General features: G+C 43.6%; 1 protein-coding gene across 1 annotated transcript in view; it reads right to left on the reverse strand.

Moving 5' to 3' along the window:
• stard13a (StAR related lipid transfer domain containing 13a) overlaps positions 1–18,675 on the reverse strand; it is a 577,401-nt gene extending 558,726 nt beyond the window's left edge. The window contains exon 1 of the mRNA XM_078222235.1: positions 18,629–18,675. The gene's annotated coding sequence lies outside the window, so the exon portion shown is untranslated. The remainder of the gene's footprint in view (positions 1–18,628) is intronic.
• Between the last annotated feature and the right edge of the window lie 2,592 nt (positions 18,676–21,267).

A 21,267-nucleotide genomic window follows, 5' to 3' on the forward strand; every position in this document is an offset into this window, starting at 1 on the left:
TTGGAAGATCCTGGGAGCTGAGAGAATCCGGCGTCAAATGGGTTATGCATATTTCAATGCTACTTTAAATATGCTAATCAGTCTTGCGCCCTCAATGGGCATGATCTGGTTTACACCATTAGAAAGGGACTGGGACGATTGCAAACCATTTGGTGCCAGGTGCGAGACTGATTTTTAAGTCCGCAAATAATTTTCTGGGATTGGCACAGATCACGCCAGGCGCGGTGAGGCCGGAAAATTGTGGTTTTAGCTCCAGAACTTCTTCCCTCAACCCTGTCACCTTGTTGCCTCACTCTCCACGCTGTCAAAAACTTCTTCAAAACACATTTGTTCAACAAAGCGTTTTCTTCTCTTTTTGCAACTTAATATCCTTTTTTAATCTCTGACTACCTTGCAACATTTTCTATGTTAAAAAGGTGCAATGTAACTACAAGTAGTAGTTTCCTTCAACCACATAAACATCAGCAAGACATTTGGGCGATTATAGTTGGGATCATAGGTTAGCTATTATGTTGCAGGAGCATTGTTTTTGATTCAAGAATGCCACAAACACCTAAATATAGGTTACGAGGCTTTTGACTGAAAATGCTAAGAACAAAAACAATGTCTGTCCTGGCAAGAAGCAATTTCATAACACAGTTTCCAAGAACAAGTCCCCTGATGGCAGTGTGTGTCAAACATTGTTCAATTGAAATAAAAACAAGATACTGTGAATGCTGGAATTTGAACTAAAACAGAAAATGCTGGAAGAGCTCACCAGGCCCAGCAGCATCTGTGGAGAGAGAAAATAGAGCTAACATTTTGAATCTATATAATTCTTTAGAGCTAAAGAGATGGATTATGTACTGTATCAGAGGGGATGGAGCAACTGGAGCAGAATAGAAGATCAGTGATTGGTGGGAGGGGGAAGAAATTGCAACAAAGATGTGTAAGTCATGAGACAGAGGAAACTTCAATGGCTGGAGAAGATGTTAGTCGTTGCACAAAGGTAAGATATCAGAATGTGTTACTGGGAGAAGGTCAGTGCTCAGTGAAAGCAAAACTTAAGAACAAGTGACAGATGGCCCGGTGCAGGTGGGGGGTTTACATGGGGACAAAAAATGTTTTTGATATTTAATAAAAGGTCAAGATGAAGGAGAAAGGTTACAGTCTAACGTTGCCGAACCCAATGTTCAGTCCTGAGGGCTATAACATGCTTAATCAGAAGATGAGGTGCTGCTCCCCAAGTTTGTGTTGGGCTTCACTGGAATATTGAAGCAGGTCAAGGACAAACTTGTAGACATAAAAGCAAGATGCTGAGTTGAAATGACAAGTGACAGGAAGGTTGGGGTTATGTGTGTGGGCTGAGCGAAGGTGTTCCACAAAGTGGTTAGCCAGTCTGTGTTTAGTCTCCCCAATGTAGAGGAGATCACATTGGGAGCAGCAAATACAGTAGACAACAGTAATTGTTGAATTAATGATTGCGTCAGGAAAAGAATTAAATTTCCCCTGTGGTATCAATAAAAGTGACATAAAGAGTGTTGGATTGTTGTAACAAGTCAACTGGTTCACAAATGTCCTTTAGGGATATAAACATGAAGGGCCCTATTTTACCATTTTGATTCTAGGTGCTGGGCAGACTTGAAACTGGGAGTGTTTCAGATCCGACTTTTAGACCCGTTCTCAGGTGCCCCCAAACACACTCTGCCTGCAAAAATATCAGCAATTCCAAATTGCGCTGCACAAGACTGTAGGCTGGGCTTAACGCACCCAAAATCCTACAATTCCAATCGGCGCCTCCAACTGCGCATGCACAGAACAAAAAGATGGAATGCGACTCCCCTACCACATCGCTCCCACGCCGGATAATGCCTTCCCCTGACTCCCACAGACATTGCCCCATCCCCCAACATTACTGACCTCCTTATCCCCCCCAGTCCCTCTGCCACCCAGATCGATCACAGGTCTCTCCCCACCTTCCCCCTCACTGATCTCAGGCAAAGTGGCAGTGGACCCCCCTTTCCCGCTCACTGATCTCAGGCAGCATGGCAGCAGAACCCCCCCTGCCCTTTCACTGAACTCAGACAAAGTGGTGGCGGACCTCTGTTTTATTCCCTCCCCAACTGATATCAGGCAGAGTGCTAGCAGACCCCCCCTTCCCTCTCATTGATCTCAGGCAGAGTGCAGCAGACACCCCCCCTCTCTGATCTCAAGCAAAGTGGCAGCGACCCCACCTTCCCCCCGCCACCAATCTCAAGCAGAGAGCTGTCGGATGCTCGGCACTTACCTCCTCACTAACTGGAGCGCCCGAATCGAAGCATGTAGAGCATGCTCGAGAGCATGTCTGTTTTGTGCCAATTCTGGATGGGCAAACGCGGTGGTAAAGGGGGAAGTGCCGCTAAGATTGGGCGTGCAGCCCATGAAGTCAATTTAAATGCATGCAAATGCATTTAAGTAGCCGTCGCGCCCATTTTGGACATGATCCCTATTGCGGCCATTTTCGGGCCTTGGTAAAGGGGGAACCGACGCGGAGGCAGGTGCGATTCGCACTACTCGCCTCACGCCCAACTTTACCAAGTTTTCACGCCCAAAAACAGGCGCAACGTAATGGTAAAATTGGGCCCACTGTCTTTAGCTGGTCTAGTTTCTACATGGCTCCACTAACACGGTTGACTGTATACTCCCTTTTGGAATGGTATAGTAAGCCACTTAGTTGCATAAACACTGTAACTCCACCAGTCTGCACAGTGGCCCATGCATGCTTGGAACGCCAATGATGTCATTCCGCTGCACTCAGATTGCCAGTACACCAAGATTGTTTAGCTTATCAAGAACCATAAAAATACTTTGTATGAAACACCCGTTTTTTAATGACTGGATTTCAAGGGAGGGATTTGCACCTGCATTCGCTGCGAGCGCAAACAGCTACATGAGCGAAAATCCTGCGAGAGTCGGGAAATCAGATTCTTGCCAACATGCCATAATTTCCCGATTTTCCCTGTCCCTCACCAGTGACATAATAATGGGCGGGAACCTAATTTCCATCCATTATAGTAAATTTAAATGTCCTCAAAGGGCTTTTCAGCTGCATGATCCTCCCTCACTGAATATTCATTACTTGCTGATGTGACATCATGTAATGTCACGCCGATGAGGTTTGCAACAGATCTATAAAAATGTGAAACGTCAAGGAGAGCTTGCCGAGAGCGCCAAGCTAAGTACAGCCCTCGGGGCAGAGAGGGAGATGCCGTGCAGTGCCCTGGCATAGCCCCTTGGCAGAGGTTGGCACTGCCCTGTCAGTGCTGGGGGCAGTACCTGGTTGGCAGTGCCAGGGTAACAGAGCATGGGTGGGTCATCTCAAGAGCCCGAGTGGGGCAGGCTTCCCCTGATGTATGTTGCGGGTGTGGAGCTGGTGTCTTTGAGATGGTGGGGACAGGTGGGAGGAAATCACCAATACCCCATGGTTCTGGGGGTGGAGGGGGGAGAGCAGCTGACACCTCCATGGTTGTGGGTGGGGGGATAGCTCCCGATATCCCATGGTAATAATGTGGGAGTGTCACCCCAATGCTTGTGGGGGGGGGGGGGGGAGGGTCCTCCCTCTCTGTGGGTGGGGGGAGGAATTTATTTTCTGTGCAGATCAGTGTGCCCTTTAAAGATGGCATCTGAACTTGTAGCAGTGGCCTTGCCAGCTCTCTCAGGACTCTTCAGAGTGATAGTGCAAACTGCATCCCCAGATCCTTGGCACACTGAATGCCAGAAAATTTGGTCTGAAAAATCAGCTGTGCATCTGGGATGATACATGCCAGTTTTCAATCAGAGCCTGACACTCTGGCAAATTTTTGGTTTACAAGGTTTACATTACATTTCCATGAAATTATGGGGGCGATTGTCCCAAAAACATTAAGAGCCCAATGGGCAGGGAAAACTCCCATATCCCTGCCCATTTTTTGGGCGCACTTTGTTCAATAAATCTCCGGCATTCTGTGTTCCACAGAGTGCCTCAGGGGGATTTGCATCAGAAAGTGGAGGGGCGGGGGGGTGGTGCTGGAAAGGCTAGCATCAGCGTGCTGAGTGTGCTACTGCATATGCGCCAATCTGTCAGTGGGGAGATCAGCTCATGCGCACTGGGCCGCTATACGGGCCTCATGATCGTTGGCTTCCTAACCTTCCCACCCCCCACCGATCGCCAGCCTCCCCAAAGGCTTCCCAATGCCCCCCCGATTGCTGACCCTCCCCGCCCTGATCGCTGGCCTCCCCGACCCCACCCCTCCACTGATTACATTTAAAAACAGTGCCAGACGCTAGTTACGATCCCGCTACAGGGCCCCTGATGATGTCTCCCAGCCCGCTACGCTACTCGAGCAGCACAGCGGGCCGGGAGGATCACCCCTTATATGTCTTACTTAAAAATAAAATACTAAAATGGTAGTCACCACTTTTTTTTTCTGACCACTTTACTGGCCTGCTTTTAACTCAAATATAAAATCTGAAATAAAGCCAAAATATTGAAAACATATTGTAAGTCTGTTGCTATGTGAAAAGAGCAGATCTAGTTCCACGTGTAAAGATTTTGTCAGAGCAGCAATTGAACAGAGATCTCCTGTTCCTGAAGCTCAATGGAATTTTGTGTTGGAACGCCTTAATGAGTTTGGAAAATAGCATCATAGTACTGTACTGTTACTCAGCTGCAGCTTGCATTGTGGACTGTGGACATGTAAATTACAGCCAGTATTTTAAAATTTCTGTATGTATACACCTGATAGTCTGCCAAACTCAGATCCTGTTTGCTGGCATCAAAATACATCTAAAACAGCAATGTAAGTACAAATTGTACAAATCGCAATGCATTGGACGTGTTCGTGCATCCATTTACTATTAACATCAGGTTTAAAATAAAGAGACGATTTAAAATTTCTGCCTTTCTTCTTAAAAAGACACCAGTGAAGTAATTACCCACAAAGATAATTAATTCAAGTTCGAACTAGGAATGTCACATCTTTAAAAAGGGAATGGCTTTGGCTGTTTATTGCCTAAACAGGGGAGAAAGCACAGCTGTAATTACTGGGCGGTGCCATTTTCCATCCTGGCTGCTGCCGAGGCCATTGCTCGCTATGATGTAAGAGAGCAAGAGAATCAGTGCTGCAGCATTGGCTGCAAATGCAGCCTTGTGTAAAATCAGTGGAGACCCATCACAACCCTCTCAGAGCAATTAGATAATGGGCAATTTAAGTAGTGAGCAGGTAGTAAAAGGTGTGGTGGGGCATATTAGCGTCAGAGAAGGTGAAATATGCCGAGAAGCTAAAGGCAAGGATATAACATTTACTGAATACTTTGTATTGGTGTTTACTAAAGAAGAGAATGCTCACAAAATATCAGTAGAAGCAGAGATGACAGGTAATGGATAGGGTGAAAATTGATAGGATGTACTGGAAAGGCAGACTACATTTACAGTGGATAAATCATCTGGTCCAGCTGGCTTGCATCCCAGGTTGCTAAAAGAATTAGGAGTGAAGATAGCAGAAGGGCTTGCCTAATCTTCTAATCTTCCCTAGATATGCGGGAGGCACCAGAGGATTTGCAAGTGAAAAATGTTCAAGAAAGAATGTTAGGGCATTACTATAACTTCAAACTGGTCAGCCAGCATAATTAAGAACCCCACGCATCCCGGACGCTCTCTCTTCCACCTTCTTCCGTCGGGAAAAACATACAAAAGTCTGAGGTCAGGTACCAACCGATTCAAGAACAGCTTCTTCCCTGCTGCTGTCAGACTTTTGAATGGACTTCCCCTGCATTAAGTTGATCTTTCTCTACACCCTAGCTATGACTGTAACACTACATTCTGTACACTCTTGTTTCCTTCTCTATGAACGGTATGCTTTGTCTGTATAGCGTGCAAGAAACAATACTTTTCACTGTGTTAATATATGTGACAATAATAAATCAAATCAAACACATCAGTGATGCAAAGGATTGGAAACAAGAATTGGGGGAAGATCTGAACAGGCACTTGGGTTTGCGTTATTTATGACAAGCCAGTACGGATTTGTAAAAGACAATTAGGACAATATTCTTTGTTCTCCTTGTGGCGAGTTTGAAGGAGGGAAGGACATTTAATTGGGTGTGATGGTGGCAGGTGGAAACCCCACCACTTCTCAGCACCACTCCAATTACCTCAACCTCCTTGTTCCACTGCCAATTGAAGGTCTTAAGGAAAAATTAAGGGCCTTTTCCTGCCGCTGCTGTTGTTAACCCACCAGTGGACAGGCCTGTCACAATGCAAGAAGTACTGGCCTGCTGAGAGTAATCCCACTGTCCTTGCTGCTGTTACTCCTATAACCCCTCAGATGTGGGCCCCACCCTATGAAACCCCACTCACCATCACTTACCTCCAGACTGGGCCATTCTATCATCCTGCAGCTCTGGTGTATGTATTTTCTGCAGCAGCCACTGCCGCCACAGTGGCACTGTTGAGCTGTTGACGTCTGATTGGCTGGCAGCTCTTAGCGGGCAGGTCCCAATTGTGTGTAAGGCCTGCCAGTGACCTCTCAAATGCATGATTGGCACATAATACCAGAAAGCCTTCCCAGAGGAGGCAGAGCAGGTCTCTCGCCAGCTCTCCTAGCTGGTGGCCAAATGCCCTTGCCTCCATAAAAATCCCTCCTAGTGTTTGACAAGTCTTGATGAAATGACAGAGGAGATTGATGAAGGGAATGGAGTTGATGTTGTCTATGAATTTTAATAAAGTGTTCGACAAAGTACCATATGAAAGGCTGGTTAACAAAATTGAGGCTGATGGAATAGGAGAGCGAGTTTCAGCTTGGATAAAAAGCAAGTTATGGTACATATTTGTTTTTCAGACGGGAGGTTAGAAAGTGGAAGGATGTCTATGAGCATTCCTGCCCTGGATTTAAGCAAGGCAGAGGCAGGAAGGAAGCATGCAGGGTCCACAACCTCCTATCTGATTAAACGCCTTCCTGCCTGCAAACTTGGGCCCTGGGAAAGGGCATTAAATTCAATCCAAAGAGTAATCATAGAACATAGAACAGTACAGCACAGAACAGGCCCTTCGGCCCACGATGTTGTGCCGAGCTTTATCTGAAACCAAGATCAAGCTAGCCCACTCCCTATCATCCTGGTGTGCTCCATGTGCCTATCCAATAACCGCTTAAATGTACCTAAAGTGTCTGACTCCACTATCACTGCAGGCAGTCCATTCCACACCACAACCACTCTCTGAGTAAAGAACCTACCTCGGACATCCTTTCTATATCTCCCACCATGAACCCTATGGTTATGCCCCCTTGTAATAGCTCCATCCACCCGAGGAAATAGTCTTCGAATGTTCACTCTATCTATCCCCTTCATCATTTTATAAACCTCTATTAAGTCTCCCCTCAACCTCCTCCGCTCCAGGGAGAAATCAACAAAGCATATGGCAGTGCTTTCCAAAGTGTGATCCCACTTTAATGCTCTATACATGCGTGACCCCAGAGTGAAAATTTGGGGGGCATGAAACTTGTTGAGCAGGGTGGTTGGCCTTCATCTGCTGAGCTGCGGAGGGGTAGTGGGGGAGAAGTTGAGCATGGTTAGACATTTTTAAACTGCAGTGTTGTCTGAAAAAAAAACTCAGACCTTTTCACAGGCTTTTATTTGCAAGAGCATTCAAGCCTCAAAGATCTGGCACTGTGCCCACTATACCAAAAAAAAATTATACAAAGGAGCCCCGCAGCTGTTAGCATTCAGTCCGAACTCCATTGTAGCCATTGCCACTTCAGAGGTCGTGACTCGAAAATCCCATCTCATGACCTAACTGGGGGTCAAGACCCACATTTTGTGAAGTTCAGGCATATGGGATCTTGCTTTTCATAAGTATAGGGACTGAGTATGTTAAGGGCCAGATCAGAAACTCCAAGGTATGTTATGAAGGTAGTCTAGACTCCAATGTTTTTTTTTATTTTGGCATTAGTGCGAGCATAAGGTGTTTCACTCCAGGTGTGATTCTATTAACCCACTAGGAGGTTTTTATTAAAACAAAGTTTATTTAAGAACACAGTTAGAATATAACAAAGGAATTAGCATCATTTCTACCAGTATAAATACTTAAATATCACAAGTTATAATTCTTCACAACTAGCTATCTCTATCGTTCCAATTTAAGCAATATCCTCATAGACATACATCCTTCTTCAAACCAGTTAGCACCAAAAACAGATATATTTGCATAGATGCTAGCTTCCTAGCCTTTTAACACCTCTGGATGGAGATCAAGAAGGGCACATGTCTTCTGATTCCCACACAGCAGTCTCCAGAGAAAGATCTAACTTCAAACGGCAGAACTTCAGAGAAAGAGACCTTTTTTTCTGGCAGGTTCCAGTCTCCAATCTTCAAAGAGAGAAAGAGCTATTTTCCTCTACAGCTCCAAAGCAGCAACTGAACAGGGTTTCTCTCTGTGAAGCTAGCCCCGCATGACCCAAATCAAACCCCACTCTGAAAAATCCCAGGGAAAACACTAATATAACAACTCTCATTATTCCAGATTAAAACAAACATTCCATCAATTAAGATCAATTATGCTGCTATGGTAACACCAGGGGATGCCAGCTATAGACAAAGCAACACCAATAAATTGAAGGGACTGTTAAAAAAATCCTGCACCAGAAACATGACACAAATATATTTTTTAAAGGCACAGCATTGTCACAAGTAAAAAAATGAGAAAGTTATGGTAAACCTTTTACAAAGCTCTGATTTGGCCACAACTAGAGTACTGCAGTTCTGTTCACCACATTTTAAGAAGGACGTGAAGGTCCTGACAGGGTGCAGAGGAGATTTACCAGAATGGTTCCAAGGATAAAAAAAATTTAACTGCAAGGTTTGGAGAAGCTGGGGCTGTTCTCCTTGGTGCAAACGAGATTAATGGAAGGTGTACAAGATTATTGCAGGTTTAGATCATTTACACAAAGAAAAGTGTCCTCATTAGCTAATAGTATAAGGACTAGGGAACACAGAAAGACCTGGGCAAATAAATTAGGGAGATATGAGGAATAATTTTTTTATTCTATGAATAGTAATGATCTGGACTTAATTGTCTATGAGAATGGTGGAAGTGGGTGGAAATGGACACAACCAATGATTTTAAAAGGAATCTGGTTAGGCACTTGAAGGAAATAGCAGGGCCACGGGACTGGAATGGAAATGGGATTGACTGGATTGCTCTACGGAGAGCTGGCAAGGAGTTGATAGGTCAGATGGTCTCCTGTACTGTCATGCTAAGGTTCTATGATAGCTGATAAGGAAATGTGCCACACCTTGTTTGAGTATGACAGATTCTTCCTTTAAATGCACTTGGATGACAGATGCTATTTGACTTGTAGAGACTGTAGTGAATGTCATTTACTCCAAGAAAAATCAAAGACCTTTTAATCACAGAAATAAATTAGACTATTTCTAAACTCATAAATCTTCATTCATCTGCCTGTCAAAGATTTTATGGATGGAATTGTTCTGCATTAGTAATGAGCTGAAAGTACACTCCCAGCCTGTTCCACATCACAGCTAATTTTTGTTTCCATGAATAAAATATCTTGCATTTATATAATGCTTGTCATGGCCACAGGACATCCCAAAGCACTTTACAACCAATTAAGTACTATTGAAGTGTAGTCACTGTTATCATGTAGGTAGCATGGTAGCCAATGTTTGCATATTAAGCCACAAATAGCAATGTAATGATGACCAGATAATCTGTTTTTAGTGATGTAGAATTTAGTGATGGAGAAATATTGAAATGAACACTGGGAATAATTCCCCTGCTTATCTTTCAAATAATGTAATGGGATCTATTACAACAACCTGAAAAGGCAGTTGGGGCATCAATTTATTGAAAAATGGCACTGGACAACACAATGGCACAGTGACAGTGGTTAGCACTGCTGCCTCACAGCGCCAGGGACCCAGGTTCGATTCCCGGTTTGGATTACTGCCTGTGACTGTGTGGAGTTTGCACGTTCTCCCTGTGTCTGCGTGGGTTTCCTCCGGGTGTTCCGGTTTCCTCCCACAGTCCGAAAGATATGCTGGTTAGGTGTATTGGCCATGCTAAATTCTCCCTCAGTGTACCCAAACAGGCGCCAGAGTATGGCGACTAGGGGATTTTCACAGTAACTTCATTGCAGTGTGTGGTGAACCATTGTTGGTTACCACCAGGAGTGCTGAGCCATGGTCTGGCCAGTACTATGAGTCTGTAGATATGTTACTGTTGGGGTTAGGGTTGGGCTGTTCTACCTGTTAATATAGTCCTATGGTACACCCCAGTTGGCTCCGCCTCCTGGGAGAGGTATAAAGGTCACTGCTCTGCCTGGTGACCCTTTAGTCTGGGATTGTATATAGTAGCTCCGTTATTGTTGGCAATAAAAGCCTTAATTTCCCGGGTACATCCTGCCTCCCGTGTGATTTATCGCGCATCACAGTGTTAATGTAAGCCTACTTGTGACACTAATAAATAAACTTAAACTTGAAAAAAAACTTAGCACTCCCTCAGTGCTGCACTGGAATGTCAGCTAGATTTTGTGCTCACATTTCTGGAGAGGGATTTGAACTCACAACCTTCTGAATCAGAAGTGAGAGTGCCATCATTGAGCCATGGAAAATCAGATGGAGTGCAAAACGGGCAGTACATATCAGGCTACTACCGCAGATCAATTTCACTCTCCATGATTGAGAAACTCTCACTCTATACTAAATAAATATGAACATTATCGATCTGTCTGATTTTATAAGTATTTATAGTTATATTTGTATTAACCTTAAGCTGCAGTATACCCATCTGACTCGCATTTTGCACATTTCCTCTTCCATAATTTAAAATTAACTCACCAACCTTTCACCTCTGGGACTTGATCTAGTTCAGATTGATGGGATGAAATTCCCCTGCATGTATGCTGGTATGTAAAATTAGTTTTGCGAATCTCAGTTGGTTCCTGGGAAGTATCGAAATGCGGTACAAAAACTGCCTCTCACTGACTCCAATTTAAAATGATACAGGCAGCTGTGCAAAAAAATGACACTGTGGAAAACCACAAGATATTCTTGTTGGGCTGAAGTTGGGCTTGGTGACCGCTGCATTCAACTCTCTCAGAGGCAATCACCATTTTTTAACAGCCAGTGAACACAAAGATCACTGACTTGTTAATTTTAATTTACGAAATAATCCCCAAATTGGTTGGTACTCTAATTTTCTGGGAAAGTGATACTGCTGGGAAAAGGATACTGGAGCTCAGCTGGGCACATTTTTGAAAGTATAAAAACAATCATGACAGCACATGCAACAAGCTGAACCTTTGAGGCAGATTACATCAATGAAATCAGGTCAGTCAAAGTGCTTTGACTGACAAAAATGTACTAGAAATCATTGCTGAAGGGGTTTTAAGTTTAGCCCATTGATTTTCTAGGAAAGGTTTAAGCTTACGAAATAATAAGGCTAAGGAGTAATAAAAAAGAGCTAAAAGAATTTCCTTGGCCCTGATTCTCTACCCTATTAATTGCACTAGCACATAGGGCTAGCTATTAACATTGTTAGGCACTGGAAGCAGTGTGGGTGTAGGGCTGGGGTGTGCAATCTGGCTACAAACCAGAAAACCTGAAAATAAGTGCAATCAGTGAATTTTTCACCTCGGCCCCTACGTTAACCTATTATTTCTGGATTCATGACCAATGAGTGGGAGAAATGACAACTCACACAGGATAACTTCAACTCCAATATTTAAACAGATATTGCAAAACAAACATGAAATTTGATGGACTTGAGTTGAGGGCAGAACACAAGGAAGTGACACAAGGGGTTGCCCCAATATCCTGCTGACACAAATAAATATCAGTCACATGGCATTCAACAATCACTCCAGTTGACTTCATATTAGTAGCGAGTGAAATATGATAACAGGCATGATGATCACTTTCAAACAGTGGTGGGCAACCTGCAGTCTGGGGGTCACATGTGGCCCGTGTGGGTTCTGAGTGCAGCCCACCAGACATTTTGTGGACCATTGCCCACATACAGGACTGCTACATTCCAGTGATTTCCATCAATGTAGTTTTTTTCCTACCAGAACGACTGAAGTGACATGCGCGTAAAGCAAGGGCAAGTGAAGTGCAAGCTGATTGCACACAACAGGCCAAATGCTTCCTCTGCATCCAAAGTGTAAATCTTTTTCTTGTTTTTACAATTTGAATTTGCTGATAGCTCTATTAATATATAAATGATTAATCAATTTATCTGACTTATGAAATATTCAGAGTGTATTAAATGTATCTAATATTATTCATAGGGTCATGGTTAGAGGACACACCTGATTTCAATCTTGTGGCCCATTGAGATGAAGGTGGGCCACCCAGTAGGGTGAGTGGTCTCCTTCGGTGCTCTATGATTCTATGACTCTCACATTCTTAATGAAAAAAGTAGAATGGTTTTAAAAGAATATTCAAAAATATTTTGCATGGAAAGAAGAGTTCTTCTGGTGTCTGATCCAATATTTATCCCTCAATCAACATCACTGATCTGGTCATTATGACATTACTGTTTGTGGGAGCTTGATATGTGAAAATTAGCTGCTATGTTCCCTACATTACATCAGTAACTACACTTCAAAGATATTTAACAGGCCGCAAATCACTTTGGGACATTCTAGAGTGATGAAGGATACTATATAAAATATAAGTCCCTTTCTTATTGGGCCTGGATATTATTTTTATTTTCTTGCTTCTCCTCGGGTTTAGGTGGGTGTGTGTTTAGGCAGCGAGAGGCTATCAGGAAGCATTTAGGTGTGATGCTCTGACCATCATGGTATACTAAATGAATACTTTGCATCGGTATTCACGAAGGAGAGGGGCGTGTTAACCGGGAGTGTCTCGGAGGGAGGTGTTGACCCGTTAGAGAAAATCTCCATTACAAGAGAGGAAGTGTTAGGTTTGTTAGGGAACATTAAAACTGACAAAGCCCCAGGGCCTGATGGCATCTATCCTTGACTGCTCAGGGAGACGAGAGATGAAATTGCTGGGCCTCTGACGGAAATCTTTGTCGCTTCTTTGGACACGGGTGAGGTCCCTGAGGATTGGAGGATAGCGAATGTGGTCCTGTTGTTTAAGAAGGGTAGCAGGGATAACCCAGGAAATTATAGGCCGGTGAGCTTGACGTCCGTGGTAGGGAAGTTGTTGGAGAGGATTCTTAGAGACAGGATGTATGTGCATTTAGAACGGAACAATCTCATTAGTGACAGACAGCATGGTTTTGTAAGAGGGAGGTCGTGCCTTACAAATTTGGTGGAGTTTTTTGAGGAAGTGACAAAAACGGTTGATGAAGGAAGGGCCGTGGATGTCGTCTGTATGGATTTCAGTAAGGCATTTGACAAAGTCCCACATGGCAGGTTGGTTAAGAAGGTTAAGGCTCATGGGATACAAGGAGAAGTGGCTAGATGGGTGGAGAACTGGCTTGGCCATAGGAGACAGAGGGGAGTGGTCGAAGGGTCTTTTTCAGGCTGGAGGTCTGTGACCAGTGGTGTTCCGCAGGGCTCTGTACTGGGACCTCTGCTATTTGTGATATATATAAATGATTTGGAAGAAGGTGTAACTGGTGTAATCAGCAAGTTTGCGGATGACACGAAGATGGCTGGACTTGCGGATAGTGAAGAGCATTGTCGGGCAATACAGCAGGACATAAATAGGCTGGAAAATTGGGCGGAGAGGTGGCAGATGGAGTTTAATCCGGATAAATGCGAAGTGATGCATTTTGGAAGAAATAATGTAGGGAGGAGTTATACAATAAATGGCAGAGTCATCAGGAGTATAGAAACACAGAGGGACCTAGGTGTGCAAGTCCACAATTCCTTGAAGGTGGCAACACAGGTGGAGAAGGTGGTGAAGAAGGCATTTTTATGCTTGCCTTTATAGGATGGGGGATAGAGTATAAAAGCTGGAGTCTGATGATGCAGCTGTATAGAACGCTGGTTAGGCCACATTTGGAGTACTGCGTCCAGTTCTGGTCGCCGCACTACCAGAAGGACGTGGAGGCATTAGAGAGAGTGCAGAGAAGGTTTACCAGGATGTTGCCTGGTATGGAGGGTCTTAGCTATGAGGAGAGATTGGGTAGACTGGGGTTGTTCTCCTTGGAAAGACGGAGAATGAGGGGAGATCTAATAGAGGTGTACAAGATTATGAAGGGTATAGATAGGGTGAACAGTGGGAAGCTTTTTCCCAGGTCGGAGGTGACGATCACGAGGGGTCACGGGCTCAAGCTGAGAGGGGCAAAGTATAACTCAGATATCAGAGGGACGTTTTTTACACAGAGGATGGTGGGGGCCTGGAATGCGCAGCCAAGTAGGGTGGTGGAGGCAGGCACGCTGACATCGTTTAAGACTTACCTGGATAGTCACATGAGCAGCCTGGGAATGGAGGGATACAAACGATTGGTCTAGTTGGACCAAGGAGCGGCACAGGCTTGGAGGGCCGAAGGGCCTGTTTCCTGTGCTGTACTGTTCTTTGTTCTTTGTTCTTTGTATGGAACTGCATTGATGGATGAGCTGACCTTCTCCATTTCATGAATTTTGTATGTTCAGATTTCATTAGTGTTCTCTGTGGCACAGGGATCAGTACTGGGGCCTCAACTTTTTTACAGTTTATATCAATTACTTAGATGAAGGGACTGAAGGTATGGTTGCTAAATTTGCTGACAACACAAAGATAGGTAGGAAACTAAGTTGTGAAGAGGACTTAAAGAGGCTTCAAAGGGACATAGATAGGTTAAGTGATTGGGCAAATTTGTAGCAAACAGAGGGTGGGAATCTCTTGCCATTCATTGGCTGTGGGATTCTCTGGTCCTGCCAGCAGCGCACCCCCGCCCATGGGTTTCCTGGTGGCATGGGGTGACTTCAGTGGGAAATCCCATTGACAGCGGCAGGACAGAGAATCCCACCACCAGTGAATGACATGCCACCTCCCACTGCCGAGAAACACGAGGCTTGGAGGACAGAGAATCCTGCTTGCAGTATAATGTGGGCAAATGTGAAATAGTTGATTTTGGTAGGAAGAATAAAAGATAAGCTTATTATCTAACTCGTGGGAGATTGCAGAGCTCAGGTGAGGCTTGTAATATCCTGCCCAAGGCCAATGGAAAATTCCGTTCTGCGAGCCTCACCCACTGTGACTCCTGGCAGTAAAATTCCGGCCTACTACTCCAATCAATAAAATCTTTGTTATATCAGCCCTGTAATATGTTACAGATTGAGAGGAGGGGAGTGAAGCAAAAACGTGCCCATAAACAGATTCACATAAAAGGTTGGCACTAAGTTGGCATAGGAGCAATAAAGTGCCATGGCGATGATGGATAGGGCTTCCCAAACCATGTGTCACAGAAAGAAATTTGGGCATTATAATGTATGAAACCATAATGGCAACCAGGGAGAGGAGACTCTGTCCTGAAATCGGCTGAGGTCCCATCATGCACTTCTGTTTTACCTCGTGACCTCAACGGGTATCCTGACCATCCCTGCTCTTTGCTTCTCATCTGGACTATCCCCACTCATCACTTCTCTGTCTGACCATCCCACTCTTTGCTTCCATACCCAACCACCCCACTCACCGTCTCCCTGTCCAACTATCCATGCCCTACACTTTACTCCCCAACTCTCCCACTCACAACTCCTCTTGCTTGTTTCCTTCTTCTCATTGGCTCTTTTATGAGCCTTGAAGATTATAATGCTACTGTTTTGTCTCCTTTGGATTCTTTGATGCTGCAATAGTGAAGATTATAATGCAGCTGTTTTGTCTTCTTGATACAGTAGAGAAGGTTATAATGCTGCTGTTTCGTCTTCTTGGTACAGTAGTAAAGGTTATAACACGACTGTTTTCTCTCCTTTTGACAATTTGAAACAGTAGTGAAGGTTATTACACTGCTGTTTTGTCTTCTAATTCTTTGATACAGTGGAGAAAATTATTATGCAGTTTATTTTGAGACATTGTTACAGTACCGAAGGCTATTATATGCTGCTGTTTTGTTTTCCATTTCAATAATACAGTACTGAAGGTTATTATCCTGCTATTTTAGTTTAACAGCGCGAAGTTGGGCCAGAGTGCCATCTCTTGAAATAGTGTGGAGGCAGCCATGGGTGCTGTCAGGCTGGTTAAAAAGCCCACCTCAGTGTTCTGGGACTTTGTCCCAGTTGCAATAAAAACAAGAAAATAAGAAACAGCTCTCTAGCCCTCATCCCTCATACACTCCCCATGTCTCTATTCCAACTCATGCAATCTCGTGACCCCAACTCACCCTATCATAGCCCCTTCTCCATATCATCCTATGCCCTCTACCCACCTCCCATGTCTCTTTATAATCCTTATGCTAACTTCATATCAACTCGTACCAACCAATGACCCCGCCCCACTCATCCCTATGGCCCTTTACCACTTGTACTCCAGTGCTTCCCTAAACATTCTCCAGTATAACCCCATTTTTACTTGGTGTAACCTCAGAATTTTCAGCATTGGCAGTACTTTACTTTTGCAGAAAAAGCACTACTGTTCCAGGCAACATCTGTAACTATCCACATTTTCCCAAAGTAGATCATTTTAAAATTGGATTGCCCTTTAATAAAGGTATCTTGAATGGATAACCTGCAAATCCAAGGAGACAACTTTTCAACTTACTTTCAGCCTCGTGAGGAAATAACAAATCATAATTACTTAATATATGACAGTTATTCCTTATTCCTTGGGAACTGTGCATTCATCTACATAATTCCTTTGCAGTACTCAAGCTGTTTGACTATTTATTGAATGGTATTCTTTCTTGTTGATGAACACCATGGTATATTGTACAGACTTTTGAATAACTACATGGGATATTGTTGATGATGCTCTGTATTCAGGGAATGCTGTATATTTCATGAAGCCCAGTCTCTTCTGCTGCAGGTTGCTGTTACTAATTTTAATTTATTTAGCAACATATTGAAACAGGTATCCGTGACAGAAAACTACAAATTTGCTGATTGTTTCCAAGTCTCCTGTTATCGCCTGGAAAAAGTTTGCGTGCAGTTTAAACCCTACCAGCTGCTCAACACTCATGTTGCTCTTTGGTTGCAGGTCAGGAGAGAGCAGAAGAATGGGGAGTGGTTTTTATTTGATCTGGTGAAGTACCAGTACTTGGGTCAACTGGCATCTCTTCTGTGAAGAGATCTTCAATGGTGTGTTCAAAGAGCTACATCATTAATTTGTGGCTTCCTCGGTGAAATGCTCTCTCCCCATACAATGCTCCAATTAAGTCAACTTTATGTTGCATGGGAGTGAAGTTAGAGCCTCCTATGTTTTGGCAGCACCTCAGTATCTTCTGCTGTTTATCTTTCTCCTTTACAACTTGCTGATGCACATTTTCTACTGGGGGCACTGAAACAACTGAGTTGTTCTTTACAGTGTTTTCTACTCTGCTCTATGCTGAACCTCCGCTGACCCACTCTGCTGCCCGAATGCCCTCCTTTATATCAGGAAGCATTAACGCTATGTGGGCTGGTAGACAATGCAAGGTTGGCACTACAAAGCTATTGGGTTCAGCATTGCCAGTCTCTCACCTAATTGGATCTACAACTCTTATGATTAAAATTTTAATTTTGTTGCCTAGGATTTAGTTGGACAATATACAACATATTAGGAATCAAGGGTCCCTTATCCCTGGTACCATCTTAGTGCAACTCTTTGGCAGAAAGAGGCTATGGAAATTTGGCATGTCCACTACGACTCTCACCAACATTTACAGATGCACCATAGAAAGCATTCTTTCTGATTGTATCACAGCTTGGTATGGCTCCTGCTCTGTCCGAGACCACAAAAAACTACAAAGGGTCGCGAACGAAGCCCAGTCCATCACACAAACCAGCCTCCCATCCATTGACTCTGTCTACACTTCCCACTGCCTCGGAAAAGCAGCCAGCATAATTAAGGACCCCACACACCCCAGACATGCTCTCTTCTTCCATCGGGAAAAAGATACAAAAGTCTGAGGTCACGTACCTACAGACTCAAGAACAGCTTCTTCCCTGCTGCCATCAAATTTTTGAACAGACCTACCTCGTATTAAGTTAATCTTTATCTAAACCCTAGCTATGACTGTAACACTACATTCTGCACTCTCTCCTTCCCTTCTCTGTGTACAGTATACTTTGTCTGTATAGCGCACAAGAAATAATACTTTTCACTGTATACTAATACATGTGACAATAATAAATCAAATCAAATCGTATCAAATCAAACGGCACTCGACTTCAATTCTGACATCACTCCTAAAACAATGCACCCAAAATTGGCTAGCAAGCTAAATCGGCCAATGACCTCTTCTGCTCAGTAAAAATTATCATATGCTGTCTATGTATGCTTTCTGATTAGAAGATGAACTGTCAGATTAAAATGTATAAACATATTGTTTACAAAGTGTAACAAATTATGATGTTACTTGTTTCCTTTTTTGAAAACAGTGGACTTTATTTTAACTTTCAATAATACAAGCCCAAAAATAGATCTGGTAAGTGCAGATGAAGAACAAAACAACTGTGCATGAGATAGAAAAAGAAACACAAATTAAAACCTTAACCACTAAAGAAAAGTGAAAGGTGCAAACCTTCATCATTAAAGTGCCCGTAGATTCAAAAGCCCGTAGATAATGTTTCCCCTTGTGATACAAGCGGATCATATTCGTGACTAAGATGTAAACGGCTTTAATGAGCTGGCAGCATACAGCAGCTTATACAACACGTGAAATGTTCTACTAATTGAATAAAGGTGGGCAACAGGGTACATTTTATAACCTATGTTAGCATTCTCACATTGTTAGAGCACAGTTAAGATAAATTACAAGCATTGCTATGCTCTTGGCCAGCATCCAATGAGAATGTCAAGGCTAACTGATCGTCAAAGTTTCAGATGATTTATAACTGTGAAAATTATATTTATTTACTCAGGAAATACCTTTGCAAGGTTTAGGTTTAATGACTCATTTTAGAACACTATGTTCTGAATGTTCTTTATTTCACAATGAGCAACCTCTGAAAGGGTACTTTATATTTATCTTTCAGTGTGCTGCACGTAACGAGGTGTCGAACAGATTTCAAAATAATGTACTTGTGTGATGCAATGGACATGCTGTAAAAGGAGAGTCATGAATTGAAGGCACTCTACCATGGAGTATTAGAATGTACTCATTTTGATTCACTTCACAGAGATCTTATTTTTAGGGTGCTAAAGATATGTGTAGCAGAAACTAGGGCCAGGATTTTCCCTGAAATACGCGAAGCCCGTTAACGGACGGGAAGAATAGCATTCCACCCACCGGCCACAATGGTGGCTTTCATACTGAATAGTTCACATTGCAGCTGATTAATTATTCATCCATGGGAAACACACCTTTCACTGGCAGGCAGCAACTGATTCCCTGCCTTGCCATGGCCTTAGTGCTTGCCAACTCCAGGTGCCATATTTAAATAGTGCCCCTGCACAGCATTTGCTCTCTCTGCAGCAGCTCCAGTGAAGACATGGATCCCAAAGGCAGAAAGCATACTGTGCCCAAATTCAAAGATCCCTCACTGGAGCACCTGTTGAATGCAGTCAAAGACCACCATCTCCGGCCACAGGTCTTCTGCTAGGATGACCAATTCGGCTTGGGAAGCAGCTGTAGTAGTGGTCAGCCACCCAGTGCAGGGAGACGATGATGGTCTCATTCGTTCCACCAGGGTATGTCAACCATCCCATCACTCTCAACTCACATACTCACAAGCCCATGGCACATTCACAAGGATCTCACTCGCTGCCACCTTAAGGGACATCACCACTCACTCTCATATACCCAGACATCTTCATGTGGAATTTGCATCATAATCCTGTCCAGGGCCACCTATACATGCCAGGTATCCTTATCATCTAATCTCACATGTGTCTTGCTTCTCTCCATCCATCCTAATTTAGGATAAGTTGAACCACGATAAAAAGGAGAGGTTCCAGACTTGGATGGACTTCCTGAGGTCAAGGTTCGCACAGATTTTGAGGACAAAGCCATAAAGTTAACCAGAGAGGAGGTAGACCATGCCTCTGCATTGATAGTGAGGTCAGGCAGCACACATCCAAGTGAGGATCCTACACTACAACACCCAGCAGATAACCATGCCGTGAGTGATTTCTCCTCCTTCAGAGTCATCTGCCATGCACTAATTGTCTCTCCTTTCTTTCAGACACCTCTGAGAAGCTGCCGAAGATTTCCACGGGCTAGACCCTCAACTGCAGTTCCAAAAGCACCTCATGAGGAACCTGAGGGCAGCATCTTTGAAGACCTATCACAGTTCACCCACACCCTCCACCAACTCAAAGACACACACCTAGTTCTAGAGTAGCTTCAGAGTCACAATCTGGTGAACACAATGCACCATCTGGTCCACAGCAGGTTGATATAAAAGATCCCATGGCACTGTTTTTGAGGAAAAGTAGGCGAGTTATTCCCAGTGTCCTGAATATAAAAACAAAAAAAATAAGAACAAGAATAGGCCACATGACCCATTAAGCCTGCTGTGCCATTCAATATGATCATGGCTGATCTTGGGCTTCAACTCCATTTTCCCATCTGCTTTCCCTATCCCTTAACTCCCTGAGGGAATAAAAACTTTTTCTACTCCAGCCTTAAAATGAGTTCAACAATGGGGCATCTGGAATAGAGAATTCCAAAGATTCATAACCCTTTGAGTGAATAGTTTCTCTTCATCTCATTCCTGCATGATTGCCCCTTATCCTGAGACTAAGTCCACATTTTAGATTTCCCCAGCTAACATTAACAATCTCCCAACGACCACCCTATTGAGCCCCCTCAGAAAATTGTAGATTTCAATGAGATCACTTCTCATTCTTCGAAGCTCCAGAGAACATAAGCCCAGTTTACTCAGCCTCTCATCATAAAACGACTCCCGCATCCCAGGTACCAATTTAGTGAACCTTCATTGTACTGCCTCCATGACAACATTTATCCCTCAGTCAATACCACAAAAACTGATTATCTAGTTAATGCAAAAATCTCAATGAAACCTCCTAGAAGCCTGCACTTTTCTGGATAAAATTCCCAATTCTCTCAACATATTGCAGTAACTAGGCAGCTTTCAATTAGATTTATCTAGAAGCCCTTTTCTGAATATTCCCTTGGGCCTCTATATCACCCACCATGTGAGGAGTTCAAATCTTATTCTAAATGAAGCGCTTCACACAAATTAAGAAATTACTTGT

Source organism: Mustelus asterias, chromosome 10 (genome assembly GCF_964213995.1).
Source record: "Mustelus asterias chromosome 10, sMusAst1.hap1.1, whole genome shotgun sequence".
In the NCBI taxonomy this organism is placed as follows: Eukaryota; Metazoa; Chordata; class Chondrichthyes; order Carcharhiniformes; family Triakidae; genus Mustelus; species Mustelus asterias.